The sequence below is a fragment of the Pongo pygmaeus genome, chromosome 5 (assembly GCF_028885625.2).
Source record: "Pongo pygmaeus isolate AG05252 chromosome 5, NHGRI_mPonPyg2-v2.0_pri, whole genome shotgun sequence".
Classification (NCBI taxonomy): domain Eukaryota; kingdom Metazoa; phylum Chordata; class Mammalia; order Primates; family Hominidae; genus Pongo; species Pongo pygmaeus.
This window is the reverse complement of record NC_072378.2, coordinates 48417890-48436345: the sequence shown is the minus strand read 5'-3', so window position 1 is coordinate 48436345 and position 18456 is coordinate 48417890. Positions and strand designations below refer to the sequence as shown.

At 36.0% G+C, this 18456-nt stretch overlaps 1 protein-coding gene across 5 annotated transcripts in view; it reads left to right on the top strand.

The window, feature by feature from the left end:
• The window catches only part of PTCHD4 (patched domain containing 4), a 231821-nt gene that overhangs the window by 45342 nt on the left and 168023 nt on the right, over window positions 1-18456 (top strand). The gene's annotated exons all lie outside the window — the stretch shown is intronic.

The following is an 18456-nucleotide window of genomic DNA, read 5'->3' as shown; positions in this document are numbered from 1 at the left end:
ACTTACCTGCACGTTGTGCACATGTACCATAAAACCTAAAGTATAATAATAATAATCATAAAAAAAAAAAAGAAAAAAAAAAGAAAAAAAAAAAAAAAAAGAATGCCTACAGTGAAGGAGGGTAAATTCTGTGAGCTCAGTTATCCCAGCAAATTTACCTTCACAATGAATTGTTTTCCAGAGTAGAGAAAGCCTATGTCTAGGTACTCATTTGGAGTATATTAGAAGGAAAATTGAACCAACTCTTTTAGGTTTCTCCTAAAAATACCAGACAGAGTCTGCCTTTTAAACATGTGTTGACCTAAGAGCAAGTTCTAGGTCGTGTAGAGAGTGGACCTCCTGGACTGGAACAGACACAGTTGGAATCTTTCATTCATTTAAGCTAAGTACACCCTACTTAGAGAGTCCTGGACACTTTCTATATTTGTAATGTAAGCTGAGGGTTGATAGAATGTTATTTGTGTCAAGAGCCATGATTTGTTTTTATTTATTTTATTTAAGTTCAGTGAATCATTCAATCATAATTTTGTAATTAGGTAATAACTGTTGATGGAGCCCTACATAATAACAGACAGGGTGCTATCTTTCATCAAATATCATCAAACATAATTCTTGTAATAAAGCTTATGAGCTAGATAGTCCCATTTTATAGCTGAAGAAAGAGACTCAGAGACTCTAAGTAATTTTGCAAGGTCTCAGCAGTAGTAAGTGCCCAAGTCAGCATTCAAACTCAAGTTCTCTGAACGTTAAAGCCAAACCACTATTGCAAGCCATATTGCCTGTGATGCCAAGGTGGTTTTGCCATCATTGCTATGGTAACCAGGTCATATGACCCCTAGCATGAACTGTGGGTCTTTCCTCTGAAGACCTTGGAAGAGATTTCAGTCTATTTCTTAACACTTTGTAAGAACAGCTTGGGGAGCATTCTCTATGCTAAAGTTTTGACCTTTTTTATAAAAGGTAATTATTTGTGAAGAAAAAATATTGATTGCTAAATTATGAGAAACCGAGCTGCTGAGACTAGGCCCAATTTGGGAACATTCAGAAGAAAATTAAAACCAACCTAAAAGAAGAGTGCAATTTCCATTGGAAGTTTTGTCTCCAAACCTCATGAAATAGGAGGTAGGCGGTATCAGAATGGATACAATTAGGAGAGATATTTATATGTGACAGCAAGAAGCAGCATTCATGCTTATGTAGTGGTGGCAGGGCTAGAATGAGCATTGTCTTGATTTAAATTGGCCTAGTTTTGAATACCAGATTCACAAGTGATGACTGCTTTCATTATAAGGAGACTATCTAGCTTAATATTTTTCTCTATTGCATAAAAATCTAAGTAAATCAATTGTCAAAACTTTTGGGGTTATCCAGTCATATTTTCTTGGCTCATTGTAACTTACTACCACTAGACTTATTAAGGTTACCATATTTTCAAAACAAAAATGGGGATATATGATAAATAAATGTTTTTAACTTGCGAACATTATTAATTTAAAAATCTCACAAAAGTATAAAACTAAAAACACATGTAAAGAAGTCATCCATGAATTGATCTCATTCAAAAAATGAAATGGCATGAAATTTTACCTTCCTTATTAAAGCTAGTCCAAACATATTTAACATAGTTTAATGTGCTGCTGACTTATTTCCTTGCTTAAAACATATTTAGCTTGATTGGGTCACTTCTCTCCTACACCAGGCAAGTATTTGTAAGTGGAATGCAAGCTAACTTTAATATTAGCCTTAAACAAGACAACCAGAAAGGCAATGCTTTTTTTTCCTTTCAAGAAATTAAAAACAAAGAATTATTTTCTAAGTATATAATGATTTTTGGTTAATCTTTTGTATTAAGTTAAATTATCAGGTGAAACACATACACTTTGCTTTTGAGTTAATTTTTCATTCAGGTACCTTACAAATTTAAAAACAAAATTTAATTTACCTTCCAAAGGCATTGAGATGCTCCTTTCCTAGATATCCAAGAGTATGGAATTTAATACAAAGACTAAGCTATGCACTTGACTAAAATACATCACATCAGCCCAGAAAATGTTAACACACTTGCAAAGGTAAGCTGTTGCACCCTCACCTCCTATTCTGAGAAAAGTAATATTTAACTTCCACATGGAGTGGAAGATAGGAGCATACTTACTTTCTTGGCTTTATTAAAAGACTTTCAATTATTTTAATATCTTTGAAGCTGAATATCTTGGTTATAGTAAGGAACAATTGTACAGACCTCATTAGAATGTATATCACACACTGTATTTTCAAAGCATATCTGTCCTTTTGGGGATTAAAAAAAAGGTAATTTAGCAAAGATAAAATGGACTTAAGCAAGTGTTGTATTCTTTATCTAGTATTTTACTGACATAGTTCAATAATTATCCCTCACTGTGGCTTTGAGGTAGTTATCTTTCACATAAAGGAAGGAGAGAGATGAGAGAGGAAAGAGGAAGAAAACAGGGAGAAAGGGTTAGAGAGAAATGGAGGGAGAGGGGAAAGAAGAGGGGAGGGAGAAAGGAGATAGAACAAGGAAGAGGGAGGGAGTATTTTTCACATAGTAGGACAGTGAGATATTAAAATCTCAATCATACTCAGTAAAGATACAAGGGTGTCACTTTTGTTTTATCGAAAGGTTAAGGCACAAGTAACTTCACTCCCAAATGTAAATAAAGGCTACATTATTGATTTCACATTCTTTCTTATGTGCATTCCTGTACATTTCCTTGAGATATGTGCACCGTATTTGTTTCCTTTGGCTTCAGAAAGGTACCACCTTCATTCCCTATCTTCAGTGAACTTAGAAGTCTAGTTGGAGAGATAAAAAAGATACACAGAGAACAACAGTAAAAGACAATATGCATTAGTAATCCGAAGACGTTTCTTTGAGAATAAAAACTTGATATAACCTTAGACAGCAAAGTAAAATAGAAATTAGAAAAGTGGACTTCATAAATGACAGTACTGTTTCCAAACTACATAAATCAATGGCATATTTCCTAGAAGTTGTATTCAACTTCATATTCCATAATTCTGCAATTACAACTCTCTGTATAATCCAAGAAAAAAAAATAAGCTAGCTTTCACTTAGCATGATAATTTATGCATAGCAAATACTCAAAAAATAATTATTGTTTGGTTGGTCAAATGATTTGGCCTTTGTTATGAAATTAAAGAAAACAAATGTATGAGATGGAAAGGTACAAAGGCAAAGATTAAAAAGAACCTTATGTGGGCCAGTTCAGAAGTCAAGTTCAATACCAGGAGAGTGATATTGAGCCAACAAGGTCCCCATGATATTTTCTTTGAAAAGAAAACACCATTTAGCCAAGTGCAAGGCCAGATCAGCTCCGGAGTTAAGTGTGTGTTAGCACTTTTCCCTACCATTAGCGGCCAGAAATCTGTTGGTATTCACTTTTAGAAGTAAAATACTATCTTTTATTATGTCTCAATGGGCAAAACCACAGTCTTTCATGAAGCAGAAAAACTTGTTTCTACTGTAGTATGGATAGTATACTATCTATACTAAAGAAAATATAGATATTATACTATTTTTAAAATAGGATTTTTTTAAAAGACAGTATAAAATAACCTAACCAAGAAATCAGAAATGACCTATAATCTTATATCAAAAACAACTGAAGTTCAGTTAGACAGATTGCTTAGAACTTGAGCCTGGGCATGAGGGAACCCTGATTCTTGATCCTTCTTCCTCTCCCATTGCCTAAGTGAAATTTGACTGGACATAATATCTAAGTCATCCCTCCCAGTTCAATTTACCCTTTGTTCAGTTCTGTCAACACACTTTTTGTTATTTTTGTTGGTGAGTCAATCAAATTTTGTAATGATAGTATAAAAAAACCTAACAAAGAAATCAGAACTGACCCATAATCCTATACCAGAAACAAGTCAATGTATTTCCTTTGAATATTTCTACATACGCATTTATTGTTACATAGTGGAGATCATGCTGTAATGTGTATAGTTTTGCAGCCCCAGCATGTATCTTCACTCTTCAGTAATGTTTTCTGTATTGTAAGTCTCCATGCTGCTTTATTCTCTTGGCATTTTATTTATGTGCTTTGTCTCTAAACAAAAATATAAACTCTTCAAAGAAAAGACTTTATCTTCCCTTTATTTGTCTTTATCTTGGTTTTGACATGCAGGATAGCAACGCACTTTCCCAGATATTCAGTACATGTATCATTAGTTTGGTGCAAAAGTAATTACGGTTTTTGCCACCAAAAGTAGCAAAAACCGCAATTACTTTTGCAGCAACCTAATATTTGTTTTAATTGATTGGATTTATGAGAATCATTAGAATGAGTAGATCACTTTTAACAACTTTCATAATTTTAGAAAGTAAATTTTTTCCAAGAATCCCTCAACAGTCCAGAAGTGGTGGTTCTTTGGAAAAAGCCCCAGTATGGGAAAAATTTATTTTCAGAATAGTGTGCATTCCATAAGATCTGAAAAACCTCTTTTTTAATGCTCCCATAATCAGTTAGGTAAGTCTTGCCTTAGACAAAGCTGTAAGGAAGGAAAAAAAAATCATGCCATGCCCTATCTCTAGTGCTCATATCCATCCCCAAGGCACACCTGGAGTTCATTTTTCACATTGCAGTGAAAGAGAGCTTTGGAATAAGCAAATTTCACAATCTTCACTACCAGTGTCCATCTCTGAGAAATCACTCTTCTCTTACCCTCCTTCATTATATATTCCAGTAATCCTCCAAGTCTCAGGAATACAACATGCTTACTTACACAAAGGTCAGGTCTACACCTTTGTGTATGCTGTTTCCTCTGCTTAGAAGAACATTTCTTTCCATGTCCACCAACCAAATCTTCCAGCTTTATTTGGATAATTGATACTTATGCTTTAGGACTCAGCTAAGGTAACACCTTCTTTAGAAGTCTCCTTAATACCCACTAAGTTAGGCGATTCCTTCTCAGTGCTCTCTTGACATCTTGTGTTAATCACTACCACAGTACATATATATATATGTTTATGGTGTATATATATATACACACACACACACCATATATATATGTTTATGGTATATATATATATACACACACCATATATATATGTTTATGGTGTGTATATATATATACACCATATATATATACACCATATATATACACCATATATATATACCATATATATACACCATATATATATACCATATATATACACCATATATATATACCATATATATACACCATATATATACCATATATATACACCATATATATATACCATATATATACACCATATATATATACCATATATATACACCATATATATATACCATATATATACACCATATATATATACCATATATATATACCATATATATATACCATATATATATACCATATATATACCATATATATATACCGTATATATATATACCATATATATATATGGTGTGTGTGTATATATATATATGGTGTGTATATATATATATGGTGTGTATATATATATGGTGTATATATATATGGTGTGTATATATATATGGTGTATATATATATATAGTGTGTATATATATATATGGTGTATATATATATATGGTGTGTATATATATATATGGTTAACACCATTCTCCTGCCTCAGCCTCCCGAGTAGCTGGGATTACAGGTGCTCGCCACCACGCCTGGCTAATTTTTTGTATTTTTAGTAGAGACAGGGTTTCACCATGTTAGCCAGGATGATCTCAATCTCCTGACCTCGTGATCCGCCCTCCTCGGCCTCCCAAAGTGCTGGGATTACAGGCGTCAGCCACAGCGCCCGGCCAGTACTTATATTTTTTTTAAATGCCTGCCTGCTTACTTATCTTTCCCTGACCCCAAACCATAGGCCCTTTGAAGACAGGCACTGTAGCTGTCCACCACTCTATCCTCGATAGCGGTCTGGCACAGAGCATGTGCTCACTGAATCTTTCTTGGATGAATAAACAATTGCCTCTTTCCTTGCCTCTTTCTGCCTGTGCTGTGTGTCACATCCTTGGGTATCCCCACATATTCACTACACTGGCGCCCCGTGAAGGTACCTACAATGCCGAAGGTTCTCATCTTCCATAACTTTCTTGTTTCCATGAGGATGTTTTGAGCTCTACTCTGAGTTTTGCCTCCCCAGTTTGTCAGTCTGATCTACTTTTCCAGTCAAAGGTGCTAATGTTCCAGATGTCATAGTCCTATAGCCTCTGGTTGTAAACTAGAGCCTTTTTAGAAGAGAATTTCTTAGTCCAAAAGAAAGGCAATAATGGCAGGACTTTTAATCTTCCTACTGAAGGGGGACAGTATACATAGGGATTTGCTGCTTTCCTCAAATGCTCCTGTGTTAGTGGTGGCCAGCTTCTCTTATGTAGGTCAACATCAGAGCAAAGTGTTGTTTGATATCGGAATGCTTGCTTTTAAGAATCGCTGTGATCTCTTTGTGAAAGACTCATTCATGTAAGAATAGTAATATTGCTTTTTATGGAAACTTTTGGGATAGAATCACTAATATAAGTTACAGAGGAACAAAGGTTATTTTTACATGGCTCACATTTAATGCAGGTGTTAACTACTTTTGCACATTGTTAATAGATTTGTGCAAAGACTTTACATAAATAAAAGAGAAATTAAAACCTATTTGAACTAGTGTTTGATAAGCAAATGGTAGAGAGAATACTGGTAGACATCTGGAGATAAAATGAATTTTACTATCTAAGAAATAAGTTAATTCATCTGGGCTACAGAGGTGATTTACATCTAAGTAAATTAGGGCAAATTCCTTATCCTTCTCCATTAGAGAAGAATTCTCTCCAGAGATTACTCAAAGAAAAGGCAGACACATGACTTGGTCTAGCTTCAGAAGAAGATAAAATGCTTCTTGTTTCTATGGAAATGAACACTGGTCATTTTGTATTTTCCCTTCCTTTTAATTTATTTTATTTTTTTCTCTTGGGGAAGATTTCTGCAGCATACTACGTAGTGTCTAATGACTTTACCACCAATGAATCATTAACTATAGGGCAGGTAAGACCTTTAGTGATAATGCAAGCCACACTTTTTATTTTGGAGATGAGGGTGCTGGCATTCAGAAAAGCCGAACAGCAGATCCTCTGTCACCCGGCGGTATAGTAGCAGAACTGGAACTTGAAACCAGGAGTCTTGGCCCTGTGCCCTGTGTTCTTTCCACCATATTACAAACATTTGCTGGGAAATGTGGAATAATTTTAGATGGAGAAGTGAATAAACAGTATCATTCAAGCATTTTATTTATAACATATATTAATAGAAATAATAGCCAATTATTTCTGAGCACTATTCTAAATACTTATCATATATCCACACATTCAATCTTCTCAATGCCTGTATAATTCTTATTTTAACCAATAATAAAACTGACACACAGGGAGCTTAAGACCCTTGCACGTCTTGTCAGTGTTGAGTTTGGGACTCTAAGCAAGGCAGTGGATTCTTGGCTCTGTGTACATAACCATTACATTATAGTATCTATCATTAATATATACATATAAAAATTATCCAAATATATAGGCAGTTGTGTTAAGAATGTGGAGTCAGACACACGAATCAAGTGATTGGCTATACCATTTAGTAGCAGTATAACATTTCTTTCATTGTATCCTTTCTCTTGGTCCCAATGTCCTTATTGGTGACTTGAGGCTACTCCAGTATAGCACTTCTTCATAGAGCAATTGGAAGAGTTGCCTAAGATAATGCGAATAGAATTCTTATGCCTTAGAACCGATTCTGCCACATGTGTTAAAAATTTCCAACCAAGTCCCAGTTAATTGATATGTTGGAGTTCTCTTTTAAACTTATTTTATATTCTGGATGGCTAGAGTTTTTATTTTATTTCAGCAACACAGAAATCTTGTTTTTTTAATCTTCTTCTTTGAAAAACAAGTGAACTACACCATGGCCTTTTTCTAGCTTACTAATGTTAGAAAATAAATTGAATTTATTACTTACTTAGGGCATTTTAATGCTTTAAAGTCTTCATTTTGAGAATGACTTGTGATTCTTCTTTTAAAAAATAAATACCTTGTACAAACTAGGTATTTCTCATTATTTTCTCATTTCTACTAAATATGAAGTTCTGGTATGGAAAATAAAGATAACCAATATTTTCATTTAATCCTAGTTTGTGTATATACTTGACCCTGGTAATAAAACGAAGATATATAAGTTAGAAAATAAATATGAGGAAAAATCTGATTAAAAAAAGAAACAATATCATTCCTTTGGAAACGTCACCATCTACTAAACACAGGAAGACTTTCTTTTCAGTGATAAAAAACAACTAACCATCTAAAACTTTCCAATATCTTTGCAGTATCTGCCTCATGGAAAATCAATGAAATCTGAATTGCAATTGTCTTGGACAAAAGCTGTGCTGTCGAATTATCTTGCAGTCACAGAAAGTGTCTGAATGCCAACCTAGCACATAGAAGGAACAAATATTGTACTTGCTCTCTTATAATTTCAAACCATCATCAAGTAATTCTTTTCTCTGCACTATTGTCTGTGACATTAATGTCTCCATCCTCTCTCATCACTTTAATATTTTTTTTAATCTTCTCTCTGAGAGTTTAGTTTTCTACTCTAGAGCTATTGAAAGCTCTGCATTGAGTGGGAGTAATTTTTAAAGCTACAGAATAGTAACCTGAAACTAAACCCAAGATTTTTTTTTTCTCTTCAGCATTAGTGCTGCTGGAGAGACAATGTGATGAGATGCTTTATGGCCGTGAGATAGCATCATGACCTGTAATTCCAATGATTCACCTTGGAACAATTTACCTACTAGAAACTGCCTCAGCTGACATTTTCTTATGCTGCATCAAGAACCTGAAACACTGCAGGGACTTCCTAACTGAGCTCTTTCCTTTAGAGTCACCTTTACTTCCTAAATCATTTTTCACAGTGCAATGAGAGTGAGAACTTTTGAAAGTAAATCATGTCATTCGCTTGCTTAAAACCCATCAATGGATTTGTATTGAAGGATAATTAAGTCCAACTCCTTAATAAGGCTTTCATGGCCTTTACTGAAGAGGCCCTGCTGCCTTCTGTAGCCTCAAATCCTATTACTCCCTTCAGATCCCTGAGCATCTTACACTGGCTTTTGCCTGCGGGCCATGATACATGCAAATTCTTTTTTCTGGCACTCCCTAAGTCCTCCTGTCTGTTGACTAGCTTACTGCACATGCTTGGTGTACAGTGCAAATGCAAAATAAACATATTTGGGGGAAATATTATACTGGAATAAGCAGATTGAAAAAGAGATGTCATCGTTTCTTTTCTGTATCAGCCTCAAATTTCTACATATGCCTCTTTTCATTTGAGTTCCTACTGTTCTCGGGCACTTTGATCTCTCTCCTACTTGTCCTGGTCTTAGCAAACTAGTCTCTAAAAAGTCAGCTATAATTAGTTATATATATCTTAAGGTGAATTTACTCAGCTAATAAATATTATGGAATGTTTATTATACATCAGGCTTTTTCTAGGCACAAGGAAATTATCAGTGAACAGAACAGGAAAGATGTCAGCTTTCAACAAGCACACACTCTAGCAGAGGACACAGAAAGGAGCAATTAAATGATAAAATAAGATCATTTCAAATAAAAATCATTTGTAGGAAGAAGATAAAAAGGTCTATGCAATAGAATGATTGCAAGGAAGGCTGGTTTAGGTCTTGTGGGTCACATATTTCTTTGACGCTAAGTCCTCGGTGACCAGGAAGTAGTCTTGGCAGAAGAAAGCTTTTCAGGCAGAGGGGACAGCAGATGTAATGATCATAAGGTGGAAATTAACTTGTTTCTTCAAGGAATAGGAAGAAAGGTTAAAAAAAAACTAGTTGCAGCAGAGTTCACGAGAAGGGTGATAGGAGACAGGTCTGAGGACTCCTCTAGAAATGGGCCAAGCAGGGCCTTTCAAGCCTGGCAAGAGGCATCTGTTGTATTCCTAGTGCAAGTGGAAACCAGGGGAGGGTTTTAGGTGTAGGGATGATGTTGTCTCATTTAAATTGTACAAATAGACTCTGGCTTCCATGTGGAGAATAGATTGAAGAACAACAGCGTACACAGGGATATGAGCCAGGAACCAAAGTCATCTACTCTTAATGATGTCAGTTCAGTTCAATGAAACACTCACATGGGAGAGCACTGAAAACAGCATGTTAGCATCTTGTCATATTCTTACTTTATGACTTGTCTTTATTGGGACATAAAGGTGATTTCTACACTTAAAGGAATTTCAGAATTTTTTTTAAATGTTATTATTATTATACTTTAAGTTTTAGGATACATGTACACAACGTGCAGGTTAGTTACATATGTATACATATGTCATGCTGGTGTGCTGCACCCATTAACTCGTCATTTAGCTTTAGGTACATCTCCTAATGCTATCCCTCCCCCCTACCCCCACCCCACAACAGTCCCCAGAGTGTGATGTTCCCCTTCCTGTGTCCATGTGTTCTCATTGTTCAATTCCCACCTATGAGTGAGAATATGCGGTGTTTGGTTTTTTGTTGTTCCAATAGTTTACTGAGAATGATGATTTCCAATTTCATCCATGTCCCTACAAAGGACATGAACTCATCGTTTTTTATGGCTGCATAGTATTCCATAGTGTATATGTGCCACATTTTCTTAATCCAGTCTATCATTATTGGACATTTGGGTTGGTTCCAAGTCTTTGCTATTGTGAATAGTGCCACAATAAACATACGTGTGCATCTGTCTTTATAGCAGCATGATTTATAGTCCTTTGGGTATATACCCAGTAATGGGATGGCTGGGTCAAATGGTATTTCTAGTTCTAGATCCCTGAGGAATCGCCACACTGACTTCCACAAGGGTTGAACTAGTTTACAGTCCCACCAATAGTATAAAAGTGTTCCCATTTCTCCACATCCTCTCCAGCACCTGTTGTTTCCTAACTTTTTAATGATTGCCATTCTAACTGGTATGAGATGGCATCTCATTGTGGTTTTGATTTGCATTTCTCTGATGGCCAGTGATGATGAGCATTTTTTCATGTGTTTTTTGGCTGCATAAATGTCTTCTTTTGAGAAGTGTCTGTTCATGTCCTTCGCCCACTTTTTGATGGGGTTGTTTGTTTTTTTCTTGTAAATTTGTTTGAGTTCATTGTAGATTCTGGATATTAGCCCTTTGTCAGATGAGTAGGTTGCGAAAATTTTCTCCCATTTTGTAGGTTGCCTGTTCACTCTGATGGTAGTTCCTTTTGCTGTGCAGAAGCTCTTTAGTTTAATTAGATCCCATTTGTCAATTTTGGCTTTTGTTGCCATTGCTTTTGGTGTTTTAGACATGAAGTCCTTGCCCATGCCTATGTCCTGAATGTTAATGCCTAGGTTTTCTTCTAGGGTTTTCATGGTTTTACATCTTACATTTAAGTCTTTAATCCATCTTGAATTAATTTTTGTATAAGGTGTAAGGAAGGGATCCAGTTTCAGCTTTCTACATATGGCTAGCCAGTTTTCCCAGCACCATTTATTAAATAGGGAATCCTTTCCCCATTTCTTGTTTTTCTCAGGTTTGTCACAGATCAGATACTTGTAGATATGCGGTGTTATTTCTGAGGGCTCTGTTCTGTTCCATTGATCTATATCTCTGTTTTGGTACCAGTACCATGCTGTTTTGGTTACTGTAGCCTTGTAGTATAGTTTGAAGTCAGGTAGCATGATGCCTCCAGCTTTGTTCTTTTGGCTTAGGATTGACTTGGTGATGCAGGCTTTTTTTTGGTTCCATATGAACTTTAAAGTAGTTTTTTCCAATTCTGTGAAGAAAGTCATTGGTAGCTTGATGGGGATGGCATTGAATCTATAAATTACCTTGGGCAGTATGGCCATTTTCACGATATTGATTCTTCCTACCCATGAGCATGGAATGTTCTTCCATTTGTTTGTATCCTCTTTTATTTCCTTGAGCAGTGGTTTGTATTTCTCCTTGAAGAGGTCCTTCACGTCCCTTTTAAGTTGGATTCCTAGGTATTTTATTCTCTTTGAAGCAATTGTGAATGGGAGTTCACTCATGATTTGGCTCTCTGTTTGTCTGTTATTGGTGTATAAGAATGCTTGTGATTTTTGTACAGTGATTTTGTATCCTGAGACTTTGCTTAAGTTGCTTATCAGCTAAGGAGATTTTGGGCTGAGACAATGGGGTTTTCTAGATATACAATCATGTCGTCTGCAAACAGGGACAATTTGACTTCCTCTTTTCCTAAGTGAATACCCTTTATTTCCTTCTCCTGCCTAATTGCCCTGGCCAGAACTTCCAACATTCTGTTGAATAGGAGTGGTGAGAGAGGGCATCCCTCTCTTGTGCCAGTTTTCAAAGGGAATGCTTCCAGTTTTTGCCCATTCAGTATGATATTGGCTGTGGGTTTGTCATAGATAGCTCTTATGATTTTGAGATATGTCCCATCAATACCTAATTTATTGAGAGTTTTTAGCATGAAGGGTTGTTGAATTTTGTCAAAGGCCTTTTCTGCATCTATTGAGATAATCATGTGGTTTTTGTCTTTGGTTCTGTGTATATGCTAGATTACATTTATTGATTTGTGTATATTGAACCAGCCTTGCATCCCAGGGATGAAGCCCACTTGATCATGGTGGATAAGCTTTTTGATGTGCTGCTGGATTCGGTTTGCCAGTATTTTATTGAGGATTTTTGCGTCAATGTTCATCAAGGATATTGGTCTAAAATTCTCTTTTTTGGTTGTGTCTCTGCCCGGCTTTGGTATCAGGATGATGCTGGCCTCATAAAATGAGTTAGGGAGGATTCCCTCTTTTTCTATTGATTGGAATAGTTTCAGAAGGAATGGTACAGTTCCTCCTTGTACCTCTGGTAGAATTCGGCTGTGAATTCATCTGGTCCTGGACTCTTTTTTGTTGGTAAGCTATTGATTATTGCCACAATTTCAGCTCCTGTTATTGGTCTATTCAGAGATTCAACTTCTTCCTGGTTTAGTCTTGGGAGGGTGTATATGTCGAGGAATTTATCCATTTCTTCTAGATTGTCTAGTTTATTTGCGTAGAGGTGGTTGTAGTATTCTCTGATGGTAGTTTGTATTTCTGTGGGATTGGTGGTGATATCCCCTTTATCATATTTTATTGCGTCTATTTGATTCTGTTCTCTTTTCTTCTTTATTAGTCTTGCTAGCGGTCTATCAATTTTGTAGGAGGTTTTTGGGGAAAGGAAGAAGTTGAATCAGTATACGAGTATGTGTCATTGCTAGGCAGTTGCTTTAGTGGAGAGGACGACTTTGGAAAATGGGGTCTACAAGTGAAATAAGTTTTAATCATAAAGAACATTTCCTGGGGACCAGGAGCCAAACTGGCTTCCCTGAAATCACTCCCCTAGGATTCTGGAAAGGACTGGACTTGGACTCAGAAGATCTGAGTTTCAACCTTGGAATCATCCCTTTAGTAGGTTTACCTTCTCTGAGCTTCTAGGTTTGCTCATCTATTAAACAAAAGGGCTTCATCATGTGATAAGTAAGATCTTTATCAATTATACAAATAATCCATTAATGACTCTATTCATTATAATGATATCCTTTCTGACATCCAGGCATCTTCAGTGAAACTTTATATATTGCATTTTCATAGAAAAATAGAGCTGAAAATTACTTAATTATTATGTAAACATCTGTTTATATACTCATAGTTTCTCATTTTATAGATAAGAAAACCAAATAAACTAGCCATGAACTAATGAATTAGCCATGAACTAAGGAACTTTTCCCATTAATGTGAGCTGCACACTGCAACGCAGCTCACATGATTCCTGATTAAGTGTTCTTTCATTATTACTTGTAGTCATAACTTCAAGGAAGTTCTGTCCGCAGGATAATTACAAAATATCTTATATTAATTCTTTGTCTTTCCTACATAGAAGCATCTATGAGCTGGTGAGTTTGGGAAATGAATAAACTCTTCAATCATCCCTTACAAAATAGTATAATTTTCCCATACAAATAATGTACAAAAGTGTATTTCTGAGGACTATAATTAGTTGGATTTTTGGGCCAACTGCAGGTACAAAATGTGGACCTTTTAATGGAGCTTTCAATTCCAGAACATCCAAAAACCTTATTTATTTTGTTCTGATGCATAGAGAAAAATATGAGTGAGGAATTCATTCTATTTTTTATATTAATTTTAAAATAATGGGAAAAGTGGGATAGAAGTGTACCTTTTATAAACTTCTTTTTGTAAAAATGGGAATTAGACAACTTCAACAGACGGGTTAGCAGCTAGCCAAACTCAATGAAGATCTGTTGTTTAAAAACCGATACTAGCCTTCTTTAAAATTTTGTCTTTTGTCCAGATACATTATCAGCACCCTCTTTTATTCACTACAATCTCCAAGAGATGAATAAATCATTCTGTTGCTGCTAAAGATCTCTGAGAAATCTTTTTGATGACAGAAATAAGTAAAGACATAGCTGCACATCCTTAAGTAAATAGATAATGCTTTTAAAAAACTTTCTCTTCCAAATAATCAGAAGTACAAGTCCACATCAAAGTGAGATTTCAAAGATGTAGAAACAACGGTGGAGCTAAAGATTATACCAAGCTTAAAACAAAAATAAATGAGCCTAATTCGGGAGCAATTAGTGTCAACTTTATTAAAGAGAAGAAATTTTCCACAATTTCTCAGTTCTGGGATGAGATCCCTGCCTCCTTTCTCAAAGCATGCCCACCTTTCTACTTGCAGCTCATGGTAATATCCCATAAGATTTAATCAAGAGAGAGCCTTGGGAACCACAGCCAAAATTTCCATTTGATTCCAAAAGGAAAAAGATGGGAAAATTATAAAGATTACATGGAAGTGAGAGACATTCTGAGAGGAAAAAAAAAACCTCAAATCAAATTCTTATTGGATTATTCCTTTACAGTTGGTCACATTGCGATAAATAGAATGATTGTATTCATTTAGTATGTAGGGAGAAAGCAGAGTGACTATGAAATTCCTCTCTTGTTCTGAAATTGAGGCAGTAATTAAGAGCCTACCAATAACAACAAAAAAAAGCCGAGGACCAGACTGACTCAAGCCGAATTCTACCAGAGTTACAAAGAGGAGCTGGTACCATTCCTTCTGAAACTATTCCAAACAATAGAGAAAGAGGAACTCCTCTCTGACTCATTTTATGAGGCCAGCATCATCCTGATACCAAAACCTGGCAGAGACACAGCAAAAAAAGGGAAATTTCAGGCCAATATCCCTGATGAACATCAATGCTAAAATCCTCAATAAAATACTGCCAAACTGAATCCAGCAGCACATCAAAAAGCTTATCTACCACGATCAAGTCAGCTTCATCCCTGGGATGCAAGGCTGGTTCAACATATGCAAATCAATAAATGTAATCCATCACATAAACAGAACCAATGACAAAAACCACATGATTATCTCAATAGATCCAGAAAAGGTCTTCAGTAAAATTAAACACCACTTTATGCTAAAAACTCTCAAAAACTAGGAACTGATGAAACATATCTCAAAACAATAAGAGCTATTTATGACAAATCCACAGCCAATATCTACTGAATGGGCAAAAGCTGGAAGCATTCCCTTTGAAAACTGGCACAAGATAAGGATGCCCTCTTTCACCACTCCTATTCAACATAGTATTGGAAGTTCTGGCCAGGGCAGTCAGGCAAGAGAAAGAAATAAAGCGTATTCAAATAGGAAAAGAGGAAGTCGAATTGTTTCTGTTTGCAGATGACATTATTGTACATTTAGAAAATCCCACTGTCTCAGTCCCAAATCTCCTTAAGCTGATAAGCAACTTCAGCAAAGTCTCAGGATACAAAATCAATGTGCAAAAATCACAAGCATTCCTATACACCAATAATAGACAGAGAGCCAAATCATGAGTGAACTCCCTTTCACAATGGCTACAAAAAAGAATAAAATACCTACGAATACAACTTACAATGCATGTAAAGGACCTCTCAAGGAGAACTACAAACCACCACTCAAGGAAATAAGAGAGGACACAAACAAATGGAAAAACATTCCATGCTCATGGATAGGAAGAATCAATATTGTGAAAATGGCCAAACTGCCCAAAGTAATTTATAGATTCAATGCTATTCTCATCAAGCTACCAATGACTTTCTTCACAGAATTGGAGAAAACTACTTTAAATTTCATATGGAACCAAAAAAGAGCCCGTATAGCCAAGACAATCCTAAGCAAAAAGAGCAAAGCTAAAGGCATCACGCTACCTGACTTCAAACTATACTACAGGCTACAGTAATCAAAACACCATGGTACTGGTACCAAAACAGATATATAGACCAATAGAATAGAACAGAGGCCTCAGAAATAATGGCACACATCTACAACCATCTAATCTTTGACAAACCTGACAAAAACAAGCAATGGAGAAAGGATTCCCTATTTAATAAATGGTGCTGGGAAAACTGGCTAGCCATATGCAGAAAACTGAAACTGGATCCCTTCCTTACACCTTATACAAAAATTAACTCAAGATGGATTAAAGACTTAAATGTAAGACATAAAGCCATAAAAACCCTAGAAGAAAACCTAGGCAATACCATTCAGGACATAGGCATGGGCAAAGACCTCATGACTAAAACTCCAAAAGCAATGGCAACAAAAGCCAAAATTGACAAATGGGATCTAATTAAACTAAAAGGCTTCTGCACAGCAAAAGAAACTGTCATCAAAGTGAACAAGCAACCTACAGAATGGGAGAAAATTTTTGCAATCTATCCATCTGACAAAGAACTAATATCCAGAATCTATAAGGAACTTAACCAAATTTGCAAGAAAAAAAAACCATCAAAAGGTGGGCAAAGGATATGAGCAGACACTTCTCAAAAGAAGACATGTAATGAGGCCAACAAACATATGAAAAAAACCTCATCATTGCTGGTCATTACAGGAATGCAAATCAAAACCACAATGAGATACCATCTCATGCCAGTTAGAATGGCAATCATTAAAAAGTCAGGAAACAACAGATGCTGGAGAGGATGTGGATAAATAGGAACGCTTTTACACTGTTGGTGGGACTATAAATTAGTTCAACCATTGTGGAAGACAGTGTGGCAATTCTGCAAGGATCTAAAACCAGAAATACCACTTGACCCAGCAATCCCATTACTGGGTATATACCCAAAGGATTGTAAGTCATTCTGCTGTAAAGACACATGCACACGTATGTTTATTGCAGGACTGTTCACTGTAGCAAAGATTTGGAACCAACCCAAATGCCTATCCCTTATAGACTGGATAAAGCAAATGTGGCACATATACACCCTGGAATAATATGCAGCCATAAAAATGGATGAGTTCATGTCCTTTGGATGAAGCTGGAAACCATCATTCTCAGCAAACTAACACAGGAACAGAAAACCAAACACTCACTCATAAGTGGGAGTTGAACAACAAGAACACATGGGCACAGGGAAGGGAACATCACACACCAGGGCCTGTCGGTGGGTGATGGGCTAGGAAATAGATAGCATTAGGAGAAATACCTAATGTAGTTGATGGGTTTATGGGTGCAGCAAACCACATGACACATATATAACTATGTAACAAACCTGCACATTCTGCACATGTACCCCAGAACTTAAAAGAATAATTAAAGAAAAAAAAAAAGAAATTCCTCACTTGGAATTCCTGGTGATCCTACTAACAGCATTTTTACTCTCTGTAAATATTGTAAACTTTTTGTGTTTGCAACACACTCTCAAATATTAGGGCCGCTTTGTCGCATGTTAAAAATGCAAATACAAACAAGTGCCTTAGATATAAGTGTCTGAGCTAAACAAGTCCACAGGAATTAAGACATATGTCTGCTAGAGTACATAATACCTCCCAGTTCTGTGAAAAACCAGAGTTATCACACTACTGAGTTTGTGGCCTTCTGCCCTACCCACTCTAGGAAGAACTGTTTCTTCTCCTGATTTTACCCATTTATATCCTTGTTAGATAAACATCTTGGCAGGTTCGGTTGACACACAGTCTACTTGTGACATAAACGTACCTTAGTGCCTGTCTCTCACCTGGTACTTGAGCATACTTTCAATGCTATACTTCATCATGCAGCCTGCTACTAGCTTCAGTATTCTGAGAACCATTGCCATTGAAATAAATGATAGTTGTGGCAATAATAATCTTTCCAAATTAATGATAATTTGTTGACAGCTCTTAGAGATTTCTTTCTTCATGTTGGGGCACACTGGATGAGAATTACTGTTCTCAACCTGTTTTAGTAACTTTTTGGCCACATACGTGTGCCTTAAAGAGCAGTGACTGTTTGTCTTACCAATTTCCTACTTTCATGATCTTGCCTACTCTATCTCATGTCAAACTCTGAAAATGAATTGACTTTTGGCAACTCAATCTGAAATTCTTATCAGTCTCATTTAGGGGA